This window comes from Vanessa tameamea, chromosome 13, assembly GCF_037043105.1.
Source record: "Vanessa tameamea isolate UH-Manoa-2023 chromosome 13, ilVanTame1 primary haplotype, whole genome shotgun sequence".
NCBI classification, from domain to species: Eukaryota; Metazoa; Arthropoda; class Insecta; order Lepidoptera; family Nymphalidae; genus Vanessa; species Vanessa tameamea.
The window spans coordinates 4158331-4173608 of NC_087321.1; the positions used below are offsets into that span (position 1 = coordinate 4158331).

Below are 15278 nucleotides of genomic sequence, written 5' to 3' on the forward strand. Positions count from 1 at the left end.
TCAATCAATTGACCGAGAGTCGCGGGTCGGACGTGTGCGGGATCAAAACTGGACTCCGGAATCATTACTTTGACCGTTATTAACGATAGTGTTGAACTTAATGGGTACGATTTGGTTTCGAGATAAATTAAATGGGACGATTACGATAAATCCGTTCCGTACGAATGTCTATCTATTAGGAATGCCACTAAAAACATTTTCCTTGTTACAGCATTTTATCTAATAAATGATATAACATTTTATTTTCAAAGTTTCGATAACAATTTCACTTCTAAAAGCCATTTTTTCGCCATTGATTACCCAAGATCTCAACCAATACCACTTTAATACAATGTCAAAGTTTGTTTTTCTTTTCTCTTCCTGTGATTGATATCACAATCGTAAGTGGACGTTAAAAGAAGTCTCTTATGTCTGTAATTAAACTCGCTCAAACAACTTTTAATTCGCATTTCGCACACAGCAATTCAAAATATAAAAGTATATATGCAAATGTATAAGTATGTATGTCTGGTTAAGTACCACCAACTCATATATTCTACCGCCACTATTTTATTGCTGTGATCCGGTTTGAAAGGTGAGTGAGCCATTGTAACCAAATGCATAAGGTATATAACATCTATATCGAGAATATCATAAATAGTTAATATATCTAAGCTAATGTCTTTGGGCGTTGGTGACCACTTCCCATCAGGCCGATTTGCCCGTCCGTATAATTATCTTAACCAATTTTTATATGTAAGGTCAATTTCCAGTTCATGATTTGGTTTATACAAATGTCATTTGAGTTTGAAACGATAGCATAGATTGATGTCGGACAAGGTTGCCGGCCTTTGACAGGATGTCGGCGTTTATTTCATCATATTGGTATATAGTTTTATGACTTTTAAACTTAGTTTGATACGATATGTCCGTTGACGATATTTAGTTGGAAGCTTTTAAAGTGGTCTAGTGGCCAGTTTGGAAGGATACAGATCCTCAGTCAGTGGGATCATATACCGAATCCGACTGGTAAAAGTTGTTTGACTATGTAGTCTGGTCTATGAAGTGCCACTATGTTAGTTAAATACAAAAATGTATGTGTGTGTTATTGCGCAATAGGAATTTGACGAACATACTTTTGAATGTTTATTTAACGCTCTTTTCGCATGCATATGTAAAAATATTTAGTTTTATCACTGTTTTAAACAAAATGATTGCTGATCGGAAAAAAAATATCGGTGCATGAAGTTCTATGATACAATGTTTATATTATCGATGTTTATTTATAAATGTTCTATTAGTAAGTCGATTCGACTTCAATGTCAAATTTTATTAAAATCTTAACAGCAATTTAATAATGAGTGACTGACAATTAGACACGCATCCATTCCCATTTGAAATATACGCTCATCGTTTATCAGCGTTTCGTTTTAAAGAGGCGATCAATATTTCCATTCACATAACATTAAATTAATGTATTTTATATCATAAAATAAAACATATAGAGTAACGAACTATATTATAGATTATCCCTGATCTCTGTCCGGTCGTGTCACGTTGCCGTCTCATCGGATTATGTGTGTGAGGGAACAGAGAGTGCAGTTTGCGACAGACACATGAACTATAAAGTTTTTGAGGACATTTCAATAGTATCAATAATCATAATGTTTAAAGTTTTATTTGAATCGGATGGATATAACATTGACATAAACTAACTAAAGCAATTTAATAATATTGTATTACAAAACTTGTCAACTGAAGTAACGTCGGAAGAAAGCTGGGATTATACATTTTCTATTTTCGTTCACGATACATGTATGTAAAGGAGATTGCATAAATGCAAAATATACTCCTAGAGTAGGTTTTTTTTTCTGAAAAGAAACTCTTAAGGAATTGAATTTTCTTAAAGTAATCATAAAGTTATATTTGTGATCATTCCACTTAAATACGGTACTTTGTTTATTATTTCATATTTAGATTTAAACAATATTCAAGTGAATGTACTTAAACAATCTTATAATTGTATAAAGAGTTTTCTATTAGTAAATAGCTGTTTTGTAAGTTGATTTGCTGCATATTATCGTTGCCTCAGTATTTATTCAATTTCAATTTAAATCATTAGAATGATTCATAGCTGTGATATTGATAGTGATATTTTTTTTATATATTATTTATAATTTAAATTCAATCAATCTCCAATAACGACCTGGTTTAAATATGCACGTATCACTTTTATGACACGGAGCAGGACATTGGATGCATTTTATGCCGAACGATAAAGTAGTACCCTCGAGAATACAAAGTGCATCTCTATAAAACGATGCATGATATAATGTATGTATGTATGTATATATGTATGTTTTGGACCAAAGTTAATGCAATATGTCGAAACAAATCATATATATATATATATATACTATAAGGAAAAAATAATGTTTTCCTTTCTAAATATATTTATTGATGTAGATTTTTGTGTGATATATGTACATATGTATGTCTATATACAAATATATTTTATGATTGCATATACATATGCTTTGTTTTACTGCTATTTTGCATACGTACTTACTTACTACCTTAATTTTCTTGTGCGGCTTAAACTTTGTTAGGAGAAACGTTTCGAGAACTTGCATGTTTGATATGTGAAATGAATAGTCTGATTAAACAAAATTGTCTGCACTAGTAAACCTGTTTTGTGGAAGATTCTAGGCTAGTATTATATAACTTTAAACTACGACTGAGGAGCTTAGCAAGCAGTAAACATAGACGTCAATCATGGTGGAAAATTATAAGTATTGAGCTATACATGCTTGGTATATATCTATATAGATATATATCTACTCATGATTTTATTTATTTAATTATGTATCTAATCCTCATCATATCAGTTTATATATTTTTAAATCATGTCAGATTCAATGTCAAATATCATTGAAGCCTGACAGAAATTCAAGTTTTAATAGACATACTATAACATTTAATATTAGATACATATACATCACTTTGTCAGTTGTATGCTACAGTATATGTGTATTTGTTATTCTAATTTTAGCATAGCAAGCATATCAGATAAAACCACGATTGTATTAATGCAAAGTTGATGCGAGTAACTAGTCTTCAATGTTAACAGTTTATTCCTCGAAATATAAACCGCTGTTGATTTTATAAAAAAAAGTTGAACAACTGTATGACTATCGCAACGGTCCGCATTGAACCGTTGTACGAGGTGGTCATCTGGTTACACTGGTTTTTATAAACTATGTACAGTATTACTGGACTGATATTCTAGATGACTATCTGATGTATATATTTATATATCAACGTAAAATAAAACCGTTAGTTTATTATAAACAGATTGTAAACTGTATGAAACGCATTGAATTTGATAGTTTATAATATTTTAGGTTAGGTTTCTGTGTTCATGATAAAACTCTAGATAAAGCTAACATATTATGTTAAAAACTATAAACGGCATATGTTACCGTTCATAAATTTTTAGTATGTATTTAATGTAATAAAATATATCCTATTTTAGAAGTGACTTTCATCAAATTAAAATTTGACGAGAATTTTAAAGCATCCTTTTAGTATCTTATTGTGCGAAATTTTGCACCTCGTTTCTAATCAAATCGACTTACTTAAATTGACGAAATGGATCAAGTTATCATATTCATGTTTGGCAAAACTGCTAAAAATTTATTTGCCTCCTTGGATAAGTTTGATGGAAGGCCCTCGATAGCTAATTTGTGTGCCAAGGGGCTAGGAAATAATACTATATATTTTTTTGTTTATATTAAAAAGTTTTTACTAATTATTTTATTATAACCTGTTTGTAATGATGTTATTGCAAAGATCTGTTATGACAATGTATGTATTTAAAAAAGTAACAATAAAACGGTTATTGACTTTGAACCTTGAAACAAGTTTAGATAACATTTAGTGCATATGACAGGAAGTACGTGGTAACAACGATTAATTGAATTTAAATTGTCGAATTGAACACAATCGATGATTCAGTGATTAATTTGTAGCAGTCGTGGTATTATCGATGTTTTTTTCGCATTTTGGATTTTGCCGTCTCATTGGGTTATGGGAGTTAAGAAATAGAGAGAGCACAATAATATGTCCTGCGTTGTTGGCTGGTCTCCCTCGAGTATGTCCAGAGACCGAAAACGGACGGAACGATATCATCAACATTATAAAGGCGGAAGTGTTCGGATGCTCGTGATTCATTCGCATATCGTCACACTCCATCAGCTGGATGGACATTACCAAAAAAACGAATAATTCTAATATTTGTATATAATGTAACAAAAACACTATATTGTCTATATTGTATTGAAATTTTAATATGAAAATATGTTTAGGGAGCCAAATACAGATTGCAGCTCATGTTTTAATAGTACTACAGGATTATTTATGACATGCGTTTAATGTTCTCTATAATAAGTATTCATTTTTATTCTATCAATTTTTTAACCGTTTAATTAGGCGAACTGGCAAGTGGGCTACCTGATGATAAGTAGTCCTATAGACATTTGGCGCCGTAAGAATTGAAGTTAAGTTACGTCCCTTCTGCCTGGAGTTACATTATTTAATTATCTGATACGTCTCTCGCACCTCCTGCTGTTAATATATCTGAGTATTGTCTGCATACACGTGATACAGATAAGAAATACTTTGGTTAGCAGAAATCATAATTTATAATGTTCATATCACCTACTCAGTGAATCCCAGCAAACAATAGCAATTTGTATTGTTGTGTTCATGTTTAAAATGCGAGTGAAGCAGCTATAATGGAAATTGGATCTCCACGTGGATTGACGGTATGAAATGATTTATGCTAATTAAAGTAATTAGTCTTCTTACAATGCATTTAAACTCGACCAAAAAAAATGTTAGTTACGGAGAATTTTGTGAACTCTAGTGAATATATAAGTAATACAAGTCTTTGCCCGCGTATGGTGTGCGGGGAGGAGGACCAGTGGTAAGTTTAAATATAAAAAGTACCTTAGGCCCTTCCTTGTGGTTCAACCGTATTTCATACCAAATTTCATCAAATTCAGAGTTACTCATTCATAATATTACTCTAGATACGTAATACAAGCAAAAATATGAAAAGAAGCCCCAATACGTCCGTCAAATTGATGCTTATGGAGTGTCAGTGAATTCGTGCATGAATACACCGAATATTGCCCTCCAGGGAGGAAGCGTCGTAACTCCGTACATCCGATATTGTTTGTACACTGAAAATGTATTTTGAACAAACTATTTTCCAACACGGCTTCGTGAATTTCAATAAAACGTGTTTTATGTGATTACTGTTTTGGTTTACATCTGGTAACTTTAACTCTTACCAAACGATACATGATTTTCATCATATTTATAGTATCATAGGTCGGGTTTACAGTTTTTTAACGATCGCGTCGGCGATAGATGTTACAAAGTCGTTTTAAAAAAAAATTAGAAAAAGGGTTACACGCTTCGAATATTTCAAATAGAAGCATTAGATTATTCAAAATACGTACCGCGTACGTAAAATAAATTATAAGATAAAAGTGTATTTCGTTAAGATACAAAAAAAAATGTTGTACGGTACGATGATACACGGTGTACCTATTACCAACACGTCACGTCACGCGTTTGAGATACTAATTAGTAATAACTTTCTTAACTAAGTTTAAATAAAGACGGTGATTTTAATCGTAAATATTTGCCTATATTTATATGGAATTGTATTAAATAAAATATATAGAAAAGATTAGTTAGATTTTTACGGACGGCCGCCTGTCTGACGGCATCCTTACGAATACTTTTCTACTGAGCTTCGTTTCCGCTACGAAAAAATATTTTTAATATAAATTCCGGCTTTCCCTTTTAAATATATAGAAGATTTATATTATTTTATTTACATGTCCAAATGTAAACACAATTACACAATAAAGAAATATATTAATCAAAATCACCCGAAAAAGTACACTGGACAAGAGATTTTAAACATTTATTATTAAAATATAAACAAAACATGAAAGCAGCTAAGGAACATACAATGAGTTTAATATAATCGAAACGACTTAATGCGTATTCGTGATTTGATGAAGACGTAACCTTCGCTATTAAATATCTTAGCACCCGTGAAACACGATCTGTAGTCGTGACAAACTATCGGAACAGACGAAGTGATCGATTAATAAAACTGAGATCATCGCAAAGCTCAATGTAATCCATAACGTAGAAAGTGAAGGCGTTATAGATATAATATAAATATGCGTTGGAGAAAACTATAATGTTAACATATATATGAATACGTTATTTATTGCGCCCCTTCCCACATACATATAAAACTGGTCCACTGTCCAAAGGTTCCCTGGAAGAGATAAAACAGCTCGTTTTACACAATGCATCTATGTACATTCGAACTATCTTTAATGTTACTTATATATTTTATCATTTAAAGTGCAATAAAGAATTAATTAACAAAAATAAATAATTGTACTTTTTTTTTATTTTTCTTTTATAGGCCAGTCAATAAAGCCCGTGAAGGTCAAGTAATTAGTATCATTATGATTTTTTGATATGTCGTTTGGGAGGTTAAAATAACAACAAATTAAATTTTTCAATCCTCTGGGGTGAACGCTAGGGGGTTGAGAGGTAGAAAAGCGTTTTTGTTTATAACTTAGTGAAAAAAATTGTTAGATGGTTGAAAATTGGACAGAAGGTATAAATAATTATTACTTAATTATTAGATTACTTTGTATTCAAATAAGTTATAATTATTTATACCTTCTGTTCCAAACCACATATCAAAAAATCATAATGATACTAATTACTTGACCTTCACGGGCTTTATTGACTGGCCTAATATATCTCATAGCGGCTGTATTGTTACGTGGCGCTTTATCCTTTTCTCTCATCTGTCTATTTACTGATAATAGAAAAAGAGTGATATCTATTTAACTATTTACACTAAAACTTTTAAGGTCGTATTTCAATAATGAGTATACTTATGTCCTGTTCCATAATTTGATGGTATATAATTATTATAGAGGCAAAATTGTATTATTTCGACGCTAAGCTACCTTAAATTAAGACTGGCCTTAAATAATAATTACCCGAAATAAGTATTCGATTCGTTTTTTTGTTGCATCAATTAAGATTTATTTCCTACCACTTATTTTTTTTTTCTATCTGTGACGTCAAGGTTAAATACTGCTATAATTCTCAATAATGTGTGTTGTTAATCATTCATCGAAGATGATCTCATGTTTTTACCTTAATGTGCTTACATCATTCAATTTATTTACCAATAACATTAAGATCTCGAACTATATGATCGGTAGTATTAATATGATATATATTAGTCAGAATAATAAAAAGTAATCGAGTTTTATGCGATGGAATTCTCAGAGGAAGTTGCGTCGAAGAGCACGAACAACCATCAGTCCTGCACCTTATCTCTTTTTGGTCGGAATGCTATCCCACCCAACTAATACAGTAATAAAATACAGAGTGCACTTGTATTCGTACACACATGTTTAAACAAAGATAACTCCTGTGCTGATCTAGCTTTGAGATTAGCCGTCTTGTTCGTTATTCGACTTGTTTATATCTATTGTTTATACTTATCAATAAATTGTAAGCATAATAAATTTAGCCATACATATTTTCATGTATGTACATAAAGATTAAGTAAGGCCGTGCTTGTACGTTAATTTAAGAGAGTAATCTATGGCGGGCAGTAATCGGTTTAAGCTAGAAGCAAACTTTTTCTTTAATTAGTCTGTCTGATCTGGCGATACTTGAAAATCAATATAGATTTTAGTAAAACGCGAACAAAACTCGAAGAGTTTTGAATCCAAACTTTATTATGAAATGCAGCCAAACCACAGCATGCGTAAATAGTAAACATAATTAAACATAATAACCTAAGTAACAAGCCATGGGTTGTGTTGCAAAACATCCTTTATGTTATATGCAGGAATGTGCATTTATAAAATCATAGAGTTGTGTGTGACGTAATTTCCGATCCATAAACTTGGTCTCATATCTTCAAATAGAATTGTGAAGGCAGGTTTTTTTATCCACAATGGTGAGAATTTATACGCAGTGACTTTTATTTAACATTTCTTTAGAGCGAAACGAATAAATTAACACTTTAAATATTCTTATCTGTCTGTAAAATATTTAGATAAACGAACGCCCCGTCCTGACTTCATCCGGGTGAAATAAAAAAGTTACATACGCATAATGCATACGAACAGAAGAATTACATATGAATATTATATTTACAGCATACGTATGTCAGTGTCGAGATTTGATGTAATTTGAAATTATAATAATTCAATATATTTTTTTTGTATTTATTGACAAAATTAAAACGATTTGATAAAAAAAGAATGAATTGCAATGAACAAGTTTCATATTCATTTCAATGGTTCAACCCAAGGTTTTGGTATGAGCAGTAACTTTGTACACAGATAATATTAACTTAAAAAAAACTGTTACGAACTGTCTCATACGTACAAAGTGATTCACAAAAGTAATAAAAATATCATCGTGGAAGTAAAATTTTATTGTGTAATTATCAAGGCGGATGAAATATTATGATACACAATTATGCCTTGAAAACAATAGCGGTCTCTGCTTCCACTGACGATATTAATTACTGCCGTTGCAAGGGCTGCGTCCATGTGCAGAAAATGTAATATTTTTATTATAAGATCTATCTGGTAAAATGTTTCACCTAAATATCTTTGGATCTAAAATTATTCGTATAAATGAAAATAAAAGGACAAATAGAATATTTCTTGGTGATAATTTTCAAAAATGATTTTTTTTTCGTATTAAACTAAGACTTATATAATATAATTTAATCGACTTAGTCTTATTCATTAATATAAAAAATAATTAGTATAATAAGAACATAAATAATCCCGCCCTCCTGCAATTAGAAGGATTTAGTAGAGCTTACATCACAATGCTCCGTTCCAAGTTGGTTGATATACACGTGTTATATTTTAATGAAAATAAAATTCAATGTTCCAAAACATATAACTGATGTAGCTCAATTTATCTACGACCACATCGGATGTAATGTGTGTATTAACCCCTTTCATTTAGTGTCGGCTCAATTAAGCACTGCGAATGAGCAGCGATACGCCGAAGCAAAGTTGTGGTCTCATTAAACGATTCAATCCAGTCAATGATGGCGTTTTAAGCACGCTGTATAAATACCACAGTTTTATGTGATTGCGATTGTATTTTTTTTTAATGCTTTCACATTAAGTTTGCAACGAAATTAAACTGTGTTGCAGTTGGATTGTTATAGTTTACTGTACAGATGATGACGCATCTTTAGAATGTAACGATCGTCTCCAGATCGTTTCAAATAATTATATATTTACATTGTAATCAATATATGTATATATATAATGTATATATATCGGAATAAGAAAAAAAACCCGCTGAGATTCTTTTGCCGGTTGTTCTCAGATCTGAGATGTTTTATTGTCGCCCGCGTTTTGGGGGTTAGGCATAAAACAGTAGCCTATGACCTCCCTTGGGGTTCAAGCTTACTTCATACAGAATTTCATCAAATCCTGTGTATGGGTTGGGAAAGAGCAACAGACAGACAGATAGAGTTACCTTCGCATTTATAATATTTGTTTAGATTAAGCAACAGCCTGTTAATGTCCCACTACTGGGCAAGGGCAAGAAAGCAAAGGCTTTTAAGAAGGCTTGGAGCTTACTCCACTGCAACTGATGTTTATGCAACCATAGTGTTGCATTTAAATACTTGAAAATACACCAATCCGTTCTGCTATAATGCGGATTCACATAAATCTCTAATTTAAAAATGAATATTCTACTTGGTGGGATAACCATCACTGCTCAACGTAAGACAATCATGTCTATAGTTAGTTCTTTTTTAACTTCTTAAGTTCTGCCCATCGCTTAACTTCGGCAGTACTATAACAGCATAATGTTTTAAATAAAAGAATTTTATTTTTAATGGACCATATATCATAGGTAGAAGCTACCAGTTCACATATTAAAAACTCAACTGAGTAATATTTATCTGAAGATCCTCAGAAGATTTTTCAAGTGAAAGTACTGATATGAAAACGTTATACCAAGCCTGCCATATAGCACTTTTGTGCAGCAAACAAAGCTGAACCATTTTTTATTATTCGTGGACTCGATATTAAGTTTGCAAATGAAAAGAGCTGGAAGCCAAGTAATTTAAGTCGCGTCAAAGCCAGTTCTCTGCAGGACATTTATTAGCTACGTAATATTTTTAGTTTATGGCCTTATAACCATCGAGATTCTTGTAAAAATCGGCCGCAGGCGTTCTCTTGCGAGTTTATATTTTCATTGCGAAGAAATTATTTTATGATTACACATCATACTGTAATTGCTTTGATATGTTGTTGGTATAACAAGTATATTTAATGGTACCACCGGATGGTACCTAATTGGACTCGACCGTCCATAGACGGTACATAGACGGAATTTATAAAAAATACGAGTATAAACTATTATTTACACCGATAATGAGCCTCCAACCATGGGGTCCTAGATGTTATGTCCCATGTGGGGGTAATTATATATTTCGTGTTATATTTATTTTAACTTTTAACCGTTTTATGTATCGGTTCTTAAAGGCTTTAAGGTGTGTAAAATATCCTATCGCTGGTATCATATCACCCAATATTAATATTGTTTTTATAAGTGAAATAAATTGCACGTTTATTAGCATTCGTAGCTTAATCACACTTTTAATTAAAACTAATTTTCTAAAGCTAACGATATTGTATCGAGCTCATATTAGTATTATAATCGAATTAATGTTCCCGTTTCAATTGCATTAATCAGTCGTTAATTGATCATGGCGTGCGTTCGCGCCATTCAATGAGCGACTGAGATTATTATTGACTCATTAACTATCCTTCAGTCAATCCTATAATTATCTAATGAAAGATCTATTCTAATATATAATAGATAAAAGCGTTTACTGATTAAATACTATGAAAACATTAATTGTATTTTCTCTTATGTTTACTAATATTACTTATTTTATATTGATAGACGTCTACGTGATCGACCTTTCGGTTACAAAATTTTGCACAAATAGGTATATATTTTTTCATGGAGATTATTTTTTACTCTCCAGTTGTAGTGTTGCAGCACATCAACTTATGTCATGACACGTCACGTCATGACAATCGGTATAAGGCAACCCGGTGTTGCAGATGTCTATGTGTACTATCCATCGTGTGAGCCTCCTGTTCGTTTGCCACCCATGCCATAAAAAAAGATACATACTCATAGTAACTATATGGTGTACCTACCAGGTGTTGTTATTGTAGATCTATATATAAATATAATATAACAATAATATGTAAAATGTTTTGGATTTTTGAATTGTGAATTACTATTAGAGGACTATCAAGATAATGTGTGCTTCTGGTGAAATATGCAAATATTACACAATTATATTTAGATCGACTATTAAAATAGCGTAGTGAAAACTACACGCTTGGCATTCTCTAAATATATTTTCAAATGATAGGTGTATAGAAGTTTATAAAAAGTCATTGCATTTGTATCATGCAAGGACGGGTTTAATACCTCACAAATGTCATTAGCAGAATACTCGGGGGAAGGGAAGCGGGGCGGTCAGCGACCTTTCGTTTTACCTTGCAGTTCGCATTCTAGTTTGTGTGTGCGATATATTATCTGTGCTGGGCGGCTTAGGTTACATGAACTTTATTGCGATATATTTCTTTATGTGAAATGAGCTATTGCTTTGACGTTCAATAGGTCTGTTTTGTTGCTTTATTTTTTATTTTAATGTATTTCTGTTAACTGTATAAAAGATATAGATATGGTACGGTTACTAAGAATATCCATTTATGACGATTCTATAATTGATTATAATAACAGCTACATATAAAAAGGACATTAATATCGTTTCAATATAACTGTCTCATAATAAATTGTATACAGTTGACAATGAAATAATTAATCGGATTACTAGTCAGGGAATCGATAGCTCTTAGGTATCGAACTAATGGAATTACACGATTCCGACCCCGCACGCCCAATTACCGGGGATTCTGCGGGTGTGCTGTTACAGATGACCAACATTAAACCAGGTACAATCGACCAATGAGGATTGAGCCGTTCTGATATATCGATAAGAATTTTGAATTATTTGGTCATATAATTTATGTAGTAAGAGGTAAAATTTATTATGATTCGTTTTTTGTTTATTTTTATTTTGATCTATGTACACGTATCGGTTTCGTATAAGTAGAATGAGGTACGTTAAGTTATATTACGTACAACGTTTATATTGAATGACAAATATACAAAGAAATGTACTAGTTTTTTTTTTTTTTTGGGGTCAGCATCTTCGCTAGCACACGCAGAACACTTCGCCAAATTTTCATCAAAATTGGATGAATGGTTGAGGAACGCGTAGAGGACAAATTAATAAATATTTATTTTTATTTATTAAGAAGATATAGTTTGCCATTTGTAGCTAATGACCTGAGGAGTTGTATCGAATTGCAGCTTAACAGTTAAATAGTTAAGTATTTGCGGATTAAAATGGTAACACAAGCTTTTATGCTATTTAGAATTAAGTCGCTCTAACACATGCCCATATTGTCTTGTTGTAAAGTTAGAGCCATTAAATGTTTTATACTTTTGGAGAGAAGTTTCATTCGATAAATAAAGGCTTCCTTACGGTGTTATTCATCACGAGATTAATTATAAAAACATATATTTACATGAAAAACTCATTGGTGTATTGAACCCACAATCGTTGCTTAAAATTCTCGTTTTCTACCTACTGCGATCTCGACTCGGTTATTAAAATGCCACAATACAATACTACACTCAAACTCGTTGGTCTACTCGCGTTTCAGTGTCTTATTTCTATTTTAAGGCAATTGTTTATCTTTATTTTCATAACACAATAAATTTATAATACAACACAATAAAATGTATTATTCTAATAAGTGAAAATTTAAGGTAAACAAATGTCTACTAATCAAGACATACATGTAAGATATTAAATAACTTCTGAAAGGCATTTATGAAAAGTTCTTTTATAACTTCTAGCGCGTATTGTTCTAAATTCGTCTGAAATTTCACTGTTAAGAATTTAATATTATATCAGGATATTTATTTATTTTCCATTGTTATAGGAGAAAATAATACAAACGTAAATTGATACAAACTTAATTAGATATAATTTTATTTAAATACCTACTAACATAAGAAACCAATATATTATTTTTTAAGTTAGTAGGCTTACAATTTTTTCATGTTATTTCGTCAAAATTCACAAAGTTAAGGCATACCTTGGGAGTTACCTAACACTCGGCAATTATCCTACCACTAAAAACTAATACTTTGTAATGCTGTGTTCTCGTGTTGAGCATGATGAGCGGGAGTGATTGCGGGATCCAGAAACGTAACAGCTTAAGTTTCAGCGTTGTAGAGAATGACGACAAACGGCATTTTGCATTCTTAATGCTCTTGGCAAGAGATGGCCCAATAGTATTCGGATACTCTTCCTCTTATTTTTTCTTATTCTCAGCCAGGCGTATACGTTACGCTCAGGATTCTCATAAGTTACTTATCAAGGAGTGCTTCTTAAAATATTAGGTTCAGTCGCAAAGGAAAGGAGAAGAAGAAAGAAATGAAGTGAAGACTAGGAATATCTAACTTATTATAAGAGTCTGTTCTGCTTTTATTCAGATTTGATTTTTTTAAATAAACAATGTCATACTCATTGCAATTTGATACCTTCTTCTAAGAATTAGTAAAACTATTGATTATCATATGACCAGGTCTTTCGTCTCCGTCTGAGTCTTTAATTCAGAAAGTTGTAATGAAATGAAAACAGTTCGCAGTGTGTTAACTAGGATTTTATAAATAGTAATACATTTCCACTTACTGCAGTTTCGAAGCAGTAATGGAAGTGTACTTCACAACAATAATATCAAGAGACCGAAGTTTATTCCAACTTCATTGTGCATTAACTTCTGCTGCTGATAAATTTTAAATGAATTCACCTAGGAGTAATTTGGTATTTTTCTTGTTTTTGAATTAAATTAAAGTTTTGCAAAGATCTTTATTAAATATGTATTATCATTAAATTAAAAAGATATTACCGATTTCAGAAAACTTTTACGCTATTTCATCTGAGATAATAAATTGGTCAGTAACCTTTTTAGCGTTTAAAATAACACATCTTGTGAATGTTCATCAAATGGGCAAGGTCTTCGTCTGATTTGTTGTTTCTAGAGCTAATCTATCTCTAAGCTTCACTAAATATTTGCTGTTAAATAATATTCGCTTCAGAATTTCTCACCCATTGTCATCAGCCTGGGTACGTTAACTATTTTAAGCATAAGCGTCTCCCACGGCACGCCACTAAGTCTGATTGTTGATTCTTCTTTTTCAATCGCCAGCAGTCATTTTGAGGCCAAGCACGTCCTTGCTTAAGTTTGCTTTGATATTTATTGTTCATTCTCTCCTTTCATATTTTCTGATGATAACGTCCATTACATCTCTGGTCTGGTAAATGGTTTGTATTTTACAAGAAAAATAATAAATGTCAATTTCTAATGATTAATGAGCCTTATTGGTCGTTAAAAACTTGAAAATAAATCACTCTTAATTTAAGATGCGATGGGCCCAAAGCTTAATGTCTGAACAAATCTTTAATTATGGAGATCGGAAATGTATCAATGATACCAAATATTTTTATTTAATTATTCTAGCTATCCATCCCGATATGGAACGGGTAAAATAAGGATTTTTACCATTCGCTACTATTCGTATGTAATTTGTTAATGCATTGTGCAACACACACAACGTACTTTTTCACGCGTTTATTTAAATATCTCGAAATATTTTTTTAACTGGTTCGAATTGGAAAGTTTAAAAGGCATTTTTTATCCATATAAAACTTTTAAAATTAATATTTTACTTTTTGATACGGATATTAATCCGTATAAATATTAATTTTGTGACAATTAAATAAAACTGAAGCTGTCTGCGAGATTTTACTTTATTCAATTAATCTGGTTTTTAATATACTTAAACTGAACTATTTTCGGAACAAATGTACGTTTAATATCCGTGATAATATATATTTTATTTTTAACTAGCTACTAATGCCGACTTCGCAAGTGGAGAATAACGGTAGAATATTAATATTGAAAGACGAACATACAAAAGATATCTTGTAATTTGAACTTTTATATTTTTATTTCTTT

At 31.5% G+C, this 15278-nt stretch overlaps 1 protein-coding gene across 1 annotated transcript in view; it reads left to right on the forward strand.

Moving 5' to 3' along the window:
• The window catches only part of LOC113397851 (putative polypeptide N-acetylgalactosaminyltransferase 9), a 191065-nt gene that overhangs the window by 163963 nt on the left and 11824 nt on the right, over positions 1-15278 (forward strand). The gene's annotated exons all lie outside the window — the stretch shown is intronic.